Here is a 12,458-nt window from a genome sequence, read left to right as displayed (position 1 = left end):
CGGCACGGAACGCTGAGCCTTTGGTTAATTCCTCTTCCTGGTGGGAAATGAGAGTTAAATTTGCCCGTCCAGACACCTCCAGCTAGTCTCTCATTGGTTCTCGCTATTCCTGTTCATCTTCCGCAGAAATTGCAAACTGGGCCAAACAGGAGGTTAAAGGGACTGACTCTCCAAGTCGGGAGAGTGTTAGTAAAGCGTCTGGAATATTGCACCCGAGTACCAGGGTACGAAAACTGAGACATATTTGAACATGTCTCCCGTTCACATGGTTGATCATACTCTAGGTTCCACATGCATGTTTTAGCTGAAGGAAGAATACCTTAAACCTGGGTAGTTGAAACCCGTGGAATGGGTACCATTCAATATGACTTCAAAGGGTCTTCATTTGCTCACCGAACCTCTCCAATCCTATCACTGCTGCGTTTATGCCCCTGTACACATGCTTGATTCTCTTTCGGAGACATAGCAATCCATAGGTTTTAATATACTTACTAGTCAGGTACATTCTTAGGCGTTTAATATGCGGTGTTGAGTCCATTTCGTTGAGCAAGGAGTAGCTCTTGTCTATTCCATATTTGGCTTAAGGAACTTTATCTGTGCTCATTTCAATCTCTGGTTTTATGCAGCACCCCAACTCACCTTTCCCCTTAAGCAAGCATAAGTTGGTTTTCTAAATTTGAGACCCTGTTCTGTTTTGTAATGCAGTTCCTGTGTAGCCAAGTTTACATTCCGTGTATTAGTGATATCTTATGATGTTTCTTTTTCTGTGTGACTTATTTCAGTTAGAATCATCGTACCTGAATCCACTCATTGTGCTGCTAAGGGCCTGATGACATAGATTTCATTGCTGAGTGATATTGCTTTGTAAGTGAATACCACAACTTCTTTATCCATTTTTCACTTTCTGCGATGTTGAACTTGTACTGTAAACGAGGTTCTTGTAAACAGAGCCGTTCCAAACTCTGGGGTGGCTGTGTCTTTTTGATTTTAATTTCCCTAAGCTATAGGACCATAAGTGGAAGTGCCCTAGGCTCTGTTGCTTTGTTTTTTAGTTGTTTCAGGAAACACCATACACTTCTCCCAAGTGGTTCTTGGCAATTTACATCCCGCCCATCAGCATAACAAGGCTCCCAGTTCTCCATGGCCTGTCCTGCCTTTCTGGATTTTACCCTTTTTTCAGATGGCCCTTTTGACCGGGGGGAAGTGAGACTTCATTGTAGTGCAGATTTCCTTTGCAAGCTTGCTTGGTTGGCCAAAAAGGGCGTATGCGTTTTTTCCTGAATATATTCAGGAAAAAACGCATACGCCCTTTTTGGCCAAGTGCATCATTGTGGACGTTCTGCCTCTTTTCCTATGCTTTCAATGCAATTCCAGTCTACCTCCTGAAATCGGTTTCCTGCAATTCTGCCCCGCTTTCAAGTCCTCTTGGCAGCCTTACTTCAGTCTATTTTTGGACGATAGCTGTCATTTATAACTCTGCAGGTTTGTGAATTACAGTGCCCCTGAGCTCCTTTCTTCAACTCGCTTTCTTGTGACCTGGCCGCAACACCGCAGGATGTCTTCAGGCCCTAATCTGGTTCCGGCCCGGCATGCTGAGCCTTTGGTTAATTCCTCTTCCTGGTGGGAAATGAGAGTTAAATTTGCCCGTCCAGACATCTCCAGGTAGCCTCTCATTGGTTCTCGCTATTCCTGTTCATCTTCCGCAGAAATTGGAAACTGTGCCAAACAGGAGGTTAAAGGCGCTGACTCTCCAAGTGGGGAGAGTGTTAGTAAAGCGTCTGGAATGTTGCACCCGAGTACCAGGGTACGAAAACTGAGACATATTTGAACACGTCTCCCGATCACATGGTTGATCATACTCTAGGTTCCACATGCATGTTTTAGCTGAAGGAAGAATACCTAAAACCTGGGTAGTTGAAACCCGTGTAAAGGGTACCATGCAATATGATTTCAAAGGGTCTTCATTTGCTCACCGAACCTCTCCAATCCTATCACTGCTGCGTTTATGCACCTGCACACATGCTTGATTCTCTTTCGGAGACATGGTAATCCATAGGTTTTCAGATACTTACTAGTCAGGTACATTCTTAGGCGTTTAATATGCGGTGTTGAGTCCATTTCGTTGAGCAAGGAGTAGCTCTTGTCTATTCCATATTTGGCTTAAGGAACTTTATCTGTGCTCATTTCAATCTCTGGTTTTATGCAGCACCCCAATTCACCTTTCCCCTTAAGCAAGCATAAGTTGGTTTTCTAAATTTGAGACCCTGTTCTGTTCTGTAATTCAGTTCCTGTGTAGCCAAGTTTCCATTCCGTGTATTACTGATATCTTATGATGTTTCTTTTTCTGTGTGACTTATTTCAGTTAGAATCATCATACCTGAATCCACTCATTGTGCTGCTAAGGGCCTGATGACATAGATTTCATTGCTGAGTGATATTGCTTTGTAAGTGAATACCACAACTTCTTTATCCATTTTTCACTTTCTGCGATGTTGAACTTGTACTGTAAACGAGGTGCTTGTAAACAGAGCCGTTCCAAACTTTGGGGTGGCTGTGTCTTTTTGATTTTAATTTCCCTAAGCTATAGGACCATAAGTGGAAGTGCCCTAGGCTCTGTTGCTTTGTTTTTTAGATGTTTCAGGAAACACCATACACTTCTCCCGAGTGGTTGTTGGCAATTTACATCCCGCCCATCAGCATAACAAGGCTCCCAGTTCTCCATGGCCTGTCCTGCCTTTCTGGATTTTACCCTTTTTTCAGATGGCCCTTTTGACCGGGGGGAAGTGAGACTTCATTGTAGTGCAGATTTCCTTTGCAAGCTTGCTTGGTTGGCCAAAAAGGGCGTATGCGTTTTTTCCTGAATATATTCAGGAAAAAACGCATACGCCCTTTTTGGCCAAGTGCATCATTGTGGACGTTCTGCCTCTTTTCCTATGCTTTCAATGCAATTCCAGTCTACCTCCTGAAATCGGTTTCCTGCAATTCTGCCCCACTTTCAAGTCCTCTTGGCAGCCTTACTTCAGTCTATTTTTGGACGATAGCTGTCATTTATAACTCTGCAGGTTTGTGAATTACAGTGTCCCTGAGCTCCTTTCTTCAACTCGCTTTCTTGTGACCTGGCCGCAACACCGCAGGATGGCTTCAGGCCGTAATCTGGTTCCGGCCCGGCATGCTGAGCCTTTGGTTAATTCCTCTTCCTGGTGGGAAATGAGTGTTAAATTTGCCCGTCCAGACACCTGCAGCTAGCCTCTCATTGGTTCTCGCTATTCCTGTTCATCTTCCGCAGAAATTGCAAACTGGGCCAAACAGGAGGTTAAAGGCGCTGACTCTCCAAGTGGGGAGAGTGTTAGTAAAGCGTCTGGAATGTTGCACCCGAGTACCAGGGGAGGAAAACTGAGACATATTTGAACACGTCTCCCGATCACATGGTTGATCATACTCTGGGTTCCACATGCATGTTTTAGCTGAAGGAAGAATACCTAAAACCTGGGTAGTTGAAACCCGTGGAATGGGTACCATGCAATATGACTTCAAAGGGTCTTCATTTGCTCACCGAACCTCTCCAATCCTATCACTGCTGCGTTTATGCCCCTGTACACATGCTTGATTCTCTTTTGGAGACATAGCAATCTATAGGTTTTAAGATACTTACTAGTCAGGTACATTCTTAGGCGTTTAATATGCGGTGTTGAGTCCATTTCGTTGAGCAAGGAGTAGCTCTTGTCTATTCCATATTTGGCTTAAAGAACTTTATCTGTGCTCATTTCAATCTCTGGTTTTATGCAGCACCCCAACTCACCTTTCCCCTTAAGCAAGCATAAGTTGGTTTTCTGAATTTGAGACCCTGTTCTGTTCTGTAATTCAGTTCCTGTGTAGCCAAGTTTACATTCCGTGTATTACTGATATCTTATGATGTTTCTTTTTCTGTGTGACTTATTTCAGTTAGAATCATCATACTTGAATCCACTCATTGTGCTGCTACGGGCCTGAGGACATAGATTTCATTGCTGAGTGATAGTGCATTGTAAGTGAATACCACAACTTCTTTATCCATTTTTCACTTTCTGCGTTGTTGAACTTGTACTGTAAACGAGGTTCTTGTAAACAGAGCCGTTCCAAACTTTGGGGTGGCTGTGTCTTTTTGATTTTAATTTCCCTAAGCTATAGGACCATAAGTGGAAGTGCCCTAGGCTCTGTTGCTTTGTTTTTTACATGTTTCAGGAAACACCATACACTTCTCCGGAGTGTCTGTTGGCAATTTACATCCCGCCCATCAGCATAACAAGGCTCCCAGTTCTCCATGGCCTGTCCTGCCTTTCTGGATTTTACACTTTTTTCAGATGGCCCTTTTGACCGGGGGGAAGTGAGACTTCATTGTAGTGCAGATTTCCTTTGCAAGCTTGCTTGGTTGGCCAAAAAGGGCGTATGCGTTTTTTCCTGAATATATTCAGGAAAAAACGCATAAGCCCTTTTTGGCCAAGTGCATCATTGTGGACGTTCTGCCTCTTTTCCTATGCTTTCAATGCAATTCCAGTCTACCTCCTGAAATCGGTTTCCTGCAATTCTGCCCCACTTTCAAGTCCTCTTGGCAGCCTTACTTCAGTCTATTTTTGGATGATAGCTGTCATTTATAACTCTGCAGGTTTGTGAATTACAGTGCCCCTGAGCTCCTTTCTTCAACTCGCTTTCTTGTGACCTGGCCGCAACACCGCAGGATGGCTTCAGGCCCTAATCTGGTTCTGGCCCGGCATTCTGAGCCTTTGGTTAATTCCTCTTCCTGGTGGGAAATGAGAGTTAAATTTGCCCGTCCAGACACCTCCAGCTAGCCTCTCATTGGTTCTCACTATTCCTGTTCATCTTCCGCAGAAATTGCAAACTGGGCCAAACAGGAGTTTAAAGGGACTGACTCTCCAAGTCGGGAGAGTGTTAGTAAAGCGTCTGGAATGTTGCACCCGAGTACCAGGGTACGAAAACTGAGACATATTTGAACACGTCTCCCGTTCACATGGTTGATCATACTCTGGGTTCCACATGCATGTTTTAGCTGAAGGAAGAATACCTTAAACCTGGAGAGTTGAGACCCGTGTAATGGGTACCATGCAATATGACTTCAAAGGGTCTTCATTTGTTCACCGAACCTCTCCAATCCTATCACTGCTGCGTTTATGCCCCTGTACACACGCTTGATTCTCTTTTGGAGACATAGCAATCCATAGGTTTTAAGATACTTACTAGTCAGGTACATTCTTAGGCGTTTAATATGGGGTTTTGAGTCCCTTTCGTTGAGCAAGGAGTAGCTCTTGTCTATTCCATATTTGGCTTAAGGAACTTTATCTGTGCTCATTTCAATCTCTGGTTTTATGCAGCACCCCAACTCACCTTTCCCCTTAAGCAAGCATAAGTTGGTTTTCGAAATTTGAGAACCTGTTCTGTTCTGTAATTCAGTTCCTGTGTAGCCAAGTTTACATTCCGTGTATTACTGATATCTTATGATGTTTCTTTTTCTGTGTGACTTATTTCAGTTAGAATCATCATACCTGAATCCACTCATTGTGCTGCTACGGGCCTGATGACATAGATTTCATTGCTGAGTGATACTGCATTGTAAGTGAATACCACAACTTCTTTATCCATTTTTCACTTTCTGCGATGTTGAACTTGTACTGTAAACGAGGTTCTTGTAAACAGAGCCGTTCCAAACTTTGGGGTGGCTGTGTCTTTTTGATTTTAATTTCCCTAAGCTATAGGACCATAAGTGGAAGTGCCCTAGGCTCTGTTGCTTTGTTTTTTAGATGTTTCAGGAAACACCATACACTTCTCCTGAGTGTCTGTTGGCAATTTACATCCCGCCCATCAGCATAACAAGGCTCCCAGTTCTCCATGGCCTGTCCTGCCTTTCTGGATTTTACACTTTTTTCAGATGGCCCTTTTGACCGGGGGGAAGTGAGACTTCATTGTAGTGCAGATTTCCTTTGCAAGTTTGCTTGGTTGGCCAAAAAGGGCGTATGCGTTTTTTCCTGAATATATTCAGGAAAAAACGCATAAGCCCTTTTTGGCCAAGTGCATCATTGTGGACGTTCTGCCTCTTTTCCTATGCTTTCAATGCAATTCCAGTCTACCTCCTGAAATCGGTTTCCTGTAATTCTGCCCCGCTTTCAAGTCCTCTTGGCAGCCTTACTTCAGTCTATTTTTGGACGATAGCTGTCATTTATAACTCTGCAGGTTTGTGAATTACAGTGCCCCTGAGCTCCTTTCTTCAACTCGCTTTCTTGTGACCTGGCCGCAACACCGCAGGATGTCTTCAGGCCCTAATCTGGTTCTGGCACGGCACGCTGAGCCTTTGGTTAATTTCTCTTCCTGGTGGGAAATGAGAGTTAAATTTGCCCATCCAGACACCTCCAGCTAGTCTCTCATTGGTTCTCGCTATTCCTGTTCATCTTCCACAGAAATTGCAAACTGGGCCAAACAGGAGGTTAAAGGGACTGACTCTCCAAGTCGGGAGAGTGTTAGTAAAGCGTCTGGAATGTTGCACCCGTGTACCAGGGTACGAAAACTGAGACATATTTGAACACGTCTCCCGATCACATGGTTGATCATACTCTGGGTACCACATGCGTGTTTTAGCTGAAGGAAGAATACCTAAAACCTGGGTAGTTGAAAACCATGGAATGGGTACAATGCAATATGACTTCAAAGGGTCTTCATTTGCTCACCGAACATCTCCAATCCTATCACTGCTGCGTTTATGCCCCTGTACACATGCTACATTCTCTTTCGGAGACATAGCAATCCATAGGTTTTAAGATACTTACTAGTCAGGTACATTCTTAGGCGTTTAATATGCGGTGTTGAGTCCATTTCATTGAGCAAGGAGTAGCTCTTGTCTATTCCATATTTGGCTTAAGGAACTTTATCTGTGCTCATTTCAATCTCTGGTTTTATGCAGCACCCCAACTCACCTTTCCCCTTAAGCAAGCATAAGTTGGTTTTCTAAATTTGAGAACCTGTTCTGTTCTGTAATTCAGTTCCTGTGTAGCCAAGTTTACATTCCGTGTATTAGTGATATCTTATGATGTTTCTTTTTCTGTGTGACTTATTTCAGTTAGAATCATCGTACCTGAATCTACTCATTATGCTCCTAAGGGCCTGATGACATAGATTTCATTGCTGAGTGATACTGCATTGTACGTAAGAACCACAAGTTCTTTATCCATTTTTCAATTTCTGTGATATTGAACTTGTACGGTAAACTAGGTTCTTGTAAACTGAGGCGTCCCAAACATTGGGGTGGCTGTGTCTTTTTGATTTTAATTTCCCTAAGCTATAGAACTATAAGTGGAAGTGCCCTAGGCTCTGTTGCTTTGTTTTTTAGATGTTTCAGGAAACACCATACACTTCTCCCGAGTGTCTCTTGGCAATTTACATCCCGCCCATCAGCATAACAAGGCTCCCAGTTCTCCATGGCCTGTCCTGCCTTTCTGGATTTTACACTTTTTTCAGATGGCCCTTTTGACCGGGGAGAAGTGAGACTTCATTGTAGTGCAGATTTCCTTTGCAAGCTTGCTTGGTTGGCCAAAAAGGGCGTATGCGTTTTTTCCTGAATATATTCAGGAAAAAACGCATACGCCCTTTTTGGCCAAGTGCATCATTGTGGACGTTCTGCCTCTTTTCCTATGCTTTCAATGCAATTCCAGTCTACCTCCTGAAATCGGTTTCCTGCAATTCTGCCCCGCTTTCAAGTCCTCTTGGCAGCCTTACTTCAGTATATTTTTGGACGATAGCTGTCATTTATAACTCTGCAGTTTTGTGAATTACAGTGCCCCTGAGCTCCTTTCTTCAACTCGCTTTCTTTTGAGCTGGCCGCAACACCGCAGGATGGCTTCAGGCCCTAATCTGGTTCCGGCACGGCACGCTGAGCCTTTGGTTATTTCCTCTTCCCGGTGGGAAATGAGAGTTATATTTGCCCGTCCAGACACCTCCAGCTAGTCTCTCATTGGTTCTCCCTATTCCTGTTCATCTTCCGCAGAAATTGCAAACTGGGCCAAACAGGAGGTTAAAGGTGCTGACTCTCCAAGTGGGGAGAGTGTTAGTAAAGCATGTGGAATGTTGCACTCGAGTGCCAGGGGAGGAAAACTGAGACATACTTGAACACATCTCCCGTCCACATGGTTGATCATACTCTGGGTTCCACATGCATGTTTTAGCTGAAGGAAGAATACCTTAAACCTGGAGAGTTGAGACCCGTGGAATGGGTACCATGCAATATGACTTCAAAGGGTCTTCATTTGCTCACCGAACCTCTCCAATCCTATCACTGCTGCGTTTATGCCCCTGCACACACGCTTGATTCTCTTTTGGAGACATAGCAATCCATAGGTTTTAAGATACTTACTAGTCAGGTACATTCTTAGGCGTTTAATATGGGGTGTTGAGTCCATTTCGTTGAGCAAGGAGTAGCTCTTGTCTATTCCATATTTGGCTTAAGGAACTTTATCTGTGCTCATTTCAATCTCTGGTTTTATACAGCACCCCAACTCACCTTTCCCCTTAAGCAAGCATAAGTTGGTTTTCTAAATTTGAGACACTGTTCTGTTCTGTAATTCAGTTCCTGTGTAGCCAAGTTTACATTCCGTGTATTACTGATATCTTATGATGTTTCTTTTTTTGTGTGACTTATTTCAGTTAGAATCATCATACCTGAATCCACTCATTGTGCTGCTAAGGGCCTGATGACATAGATTTCATTGCTGAGTGATACTGCATTGTACATAAGTACCTGAAGTTCTTTATCCATTTTTCACTTTCTGCGATGTTGAACTTGTACTGTAAACGAGGTTCTTGTAAACAGAGGCGTTCCATATTTTGGGATGGCTGTGTCTGTTTGATTTTAATTTCCCTAAGCTATAGGACCATAAGTGGAAGTGCCCTAGGCTCTGTTGCTTTGTTTTTTACATGTTTCAGGAAACACCATACACTTCTCCGGAGTGTCTGTTGGCAATTTACATCCCGCCCATCAGCATAACAAGGCTCCCAGTTCTCCATGGCCTGTCCTGCCTTTCTGGATTTTACACTTTTTTCAGATGGCCCTTTTGACCAGGGGGAAGTGAGACTTCATTGTAGTGCAGATTTCCTTTGCAAGCTTGCTTTGTTGGCCAAAAAGTGCGTATGCGTTTTTTCCTGAATATATTCAAAAAAAAACGCATACGCCCTTTTTGGCCAAGTGCATCATTGTGGACGTTCTGCCTCTTTTCCTATGCTTTCAATGCAATTCCAGTCTACCTCCTGAAATCGGTTTCCTGCAATTCTGCCCCGCTTTCAAGTCCTCTTGGCAGCCTTACTTCAGTCTATTTTTGGACGATAGCTGTCATTTATAACTCTGCAGGTTTATGCATTACAGTGCCACTGAGCTCCTTTCGTCAACTCGCTTTCTTGTGACCTGTCCGCAACACCGCAGGATGGCTTCAGGCCCTAATCTGGTTCCGGCACGGCACGCTGAGCCTTTGGTTATTTCCTCTTCCTGGTGGGAAATGAGAGTTAAATTTGCCCGTCCAGACACCTCCAGCTAGTCTCTCATTGGTTCTCACTATTCCTGTTCATCTTCCGCAGAAATTGCAAACTGGGCCAAACAGGAGGTTAAAGGGACTGACTCTCCAAATCGGGAGAGTGTTAGTAAAGCGTCTGGAATGTTGCACCCGAGTACCAGGGTACGAAAACTGAGACATATTTGAACACGTCTCCCGATCACATGGTTGATCATACTCTAGGTTCCACATGCATGTTTTAGCTGAAGGAAGAATACCTTAAACCTGGGTAGTTGAAACCCGTGGAATGGGTACCATGCAATATGACTTCAAAGGGTCTTCATTTGCTCACCGAACCTCTCCAATCCTATCACTGCTGCGTTTATGCCCCTGTACACATGCTTGATTCTCTTTCGGAGACATAGCAATCCATAGGTTTTAAGATACTTACTAGTCAGGTACATTCTTAGGCGTTTAATATGCGGTGTTGAGTCCATTTCGTTGAGCAAGGAGTAGCTCTTGTCTATTCCATATTTGGCTTAAGGAACTTTATCTGTGCTCATTTCAATCTCTGGTTTTATGCAGCACCCCAACTCACCTTTCCCCTTAAGCAAGCATAAGTTGGTTTTCTAAATTTGAGACCCTGTTCTGTTCTGTAATTCAGTATCTGTGTAGCCAAGTTTACATTCCGTGTATTACTGATATCTTATGATGTTTCTTTTTCTGTGTGACTTATTTCAGTTAGAATCATCATACCTGAATCCACTCATTGTGCTGCTAAGGGCCTGATGACATAGATTTCATTGCTGAGTAATATTGTTTTGTAAGTAAATACCACAAGTTCTTTATCCATTTTTCACTTTCTGCGATGTTGAACTTGTACTGTAAATGAGGTTCTTGTAAACAGAGGCGTCCCAAACTTTGGGGTGGATGTGTCTTTTTGATTTTAATTTCCCTAAGCTATAGGACCATAAGTGGAAGTGCCCTAGGCTCTGTTGCTTTGTTTTTTCGATGTTTCAGTAAACACCATACACTTCTCCCGAGTGTCTGTTGGCAATTTACATCCCGCCCATCAGCATAACAAGGCTCCCAGTTCTCCATGGTCTGTCCTGCCTTTCTTGATTTTACACTTTTTTCAGATGGCCCTTTTGACCAGGAAGAAGTGAGACTTCATTGTAGTGCAGATTTCCATTGCAAGCTTGCTTGGTTGGCCAAAAAGGGCGTATGCGTTTTTTCCTGAATATATTCAGGAAAAAACGCATACGCCCTTTTTGGCCAAGTGCATCATTGTGGACGTTCTGCCTCTTTTCCTATGCTTTCAATGCAATTCCAGTCTACCTCCTGAAATCGGTTTCCTGCAATTCTGCCCCGCTTTCAAGTCCTCTTGGCAGCCTTACTTCAGTCTATTTTTGGACGATAGCTGTCATTTATAACTCTGCAGGTTTGTGAATTACAGTGCCCCTGAGCTCCTTTCTTCAACTCGCTTTCTTTTGAGCTGGCCGCAACACCGCAGGATGGCTTCAGGCCCTAATCTGGTTCCGGCACGGCACGCTGAGCCTTTGGTTATGTCCTCTTCCTGGTGGGAAATGAGAGTTATATTTGCCCGTCCAGACACCTCCAGCTAGTCTCTCATTGGTTCTCCCTATTCCTGTTCATCTTCCGCAGAAATTGCAAACTGGGCCAAGCAGGAGGTTAAAGGCGCTGACTCTCCAAGTGGGGAGAGTGTTAGTAAAGCATGTGGAATGTTGCACCCGAGTGCCAGGGGAGGAAAACTGAGACATATTTGAACACGTCTCCCGTTCACACGGTTGATCATACTCTGGGTTCCACATGCATGTTTTAGCTGAAGGAAGAATACCTTAAACCTGGGTAGTTGAAACCCGTGGAATGGGTACCATGCAATATGACTTCACAGGGTCTTCATTTGCTCACCGAACCTCTCCAATCCTATCACTGCTGCGTTTATGCCCCTGTACGCACGCTTGATTCTCTTTTGGAGACATAGCAATCCATAGGTTTTAAGATACTTACTAGTCAGGTACATTCTTAGGCGTTTAATATGGGGTGTTGAGTCCATTTCGTTGAGCAAGGAGTAGCTCTTGTCTATTCCATATTTGGCTTAAGGAACTTTATCTGTGCTCATTTCAATCTCTGGTTTTATGCAGCACCCCAACTCACCTTTCCCCTTAAGCAAGCATAAGTTGGTTTTCTAAATTTGAGACCCTGTTCTGTTTTGGAATTCAGTTCCTGTGTAGCCAAGTTTACATTCCGTGTATTAGTGATATCTTATGATGTTTCTTTTTCTGTGTGACTTATTTCAGTTAGAATCATCATACCTGAATCCACTCACTCTGTTGTTAAGGGCCTGATGACATAGATTTCATTGCTGAGTGATATTGCTTTGTAAGTAAATACCACAACTTCTTTATTCATTTTTCACTTTATGCGATGTTGAACTTGTACTGTAAACGAGGTTCTTGTAAACCAAGGCGTCCCAAACTTTGGGGTGGCTGTGTCTTTTTGATTTTAATTTCCCTAAGCTATAGGACCATAAGTGGAAGTGCCCTTGGGTCTGTTGCTTTGTTTTTTAGAAGTTTCAGGAAACACCATACACTTCTACCAAGTGTCTGTTGGCAATTTACATCCCGCCCATCAGCATAACAAGGCTCCCAGTTCTCCATGGCCTGTCCTGCCTTTCTGGATTTTACACTTTTTTCAGATGGCCCTTTTGACTGGGGGGAAGTGAGACTTCATTGTAGTGCAGATTTCCTTTGCAAGCTTGCTTGGTTGGCCAAAAAGGGCGTATGCATTTTTTCCTGAAAAAAACGCATACGCCCTTTTTGGCCAAGTGCATCATTGTGGACGTTCTGCCTCTTTTCCTATGCTTTCAATGCAATTCCAGTCTACCTCCTGAAATCGGTTTCCTGCAATTCTGCC

General features: G+C 43.7%; 1 long non-coding RNA gene across 1 annotated transcript in view; it reads left to right on the top strand.

The window, feature by feature from the left end:
• The first annotated feature begins 5,522 nt into the window (after nucleotides 1-5,522).
• Nucleotides 5,523-12,458, top strand: part of LOC307181197 — a 35,328-nt gene continuing 28,392 nt past the window's right edge. The window contains exons 1-2 of the long non-coding RNA XR_013826094.1: nucleotides 5,523-5,604; nucleotides 11,843-11,924. This is a non-coding gene — a long non-coding RNA (uncharacterized lncRNA). The remainder of the gene's footprint in view (nucleotides 5,605-11,842; nucleotides 11,925-12,458) is intronic.

Source organism: Stenella coeruleoalba, assembly GCF_951394435.1.
Source record: "Stenella coeruleoalba genome assembly, contig: scaffold_138, whole genome shotgun sequence".
NCBI lineage: Eukaryota > Metazoa > Chordata > Mammalia > Artiodactyla > Delphinidae > Stenella > Stenella coeruleoalba.
The sequence above is the reverse complement of the archived record's forward strand: the minus strand, read 5'-3'. Positions and strand labels throughout refer to the sequence as shown.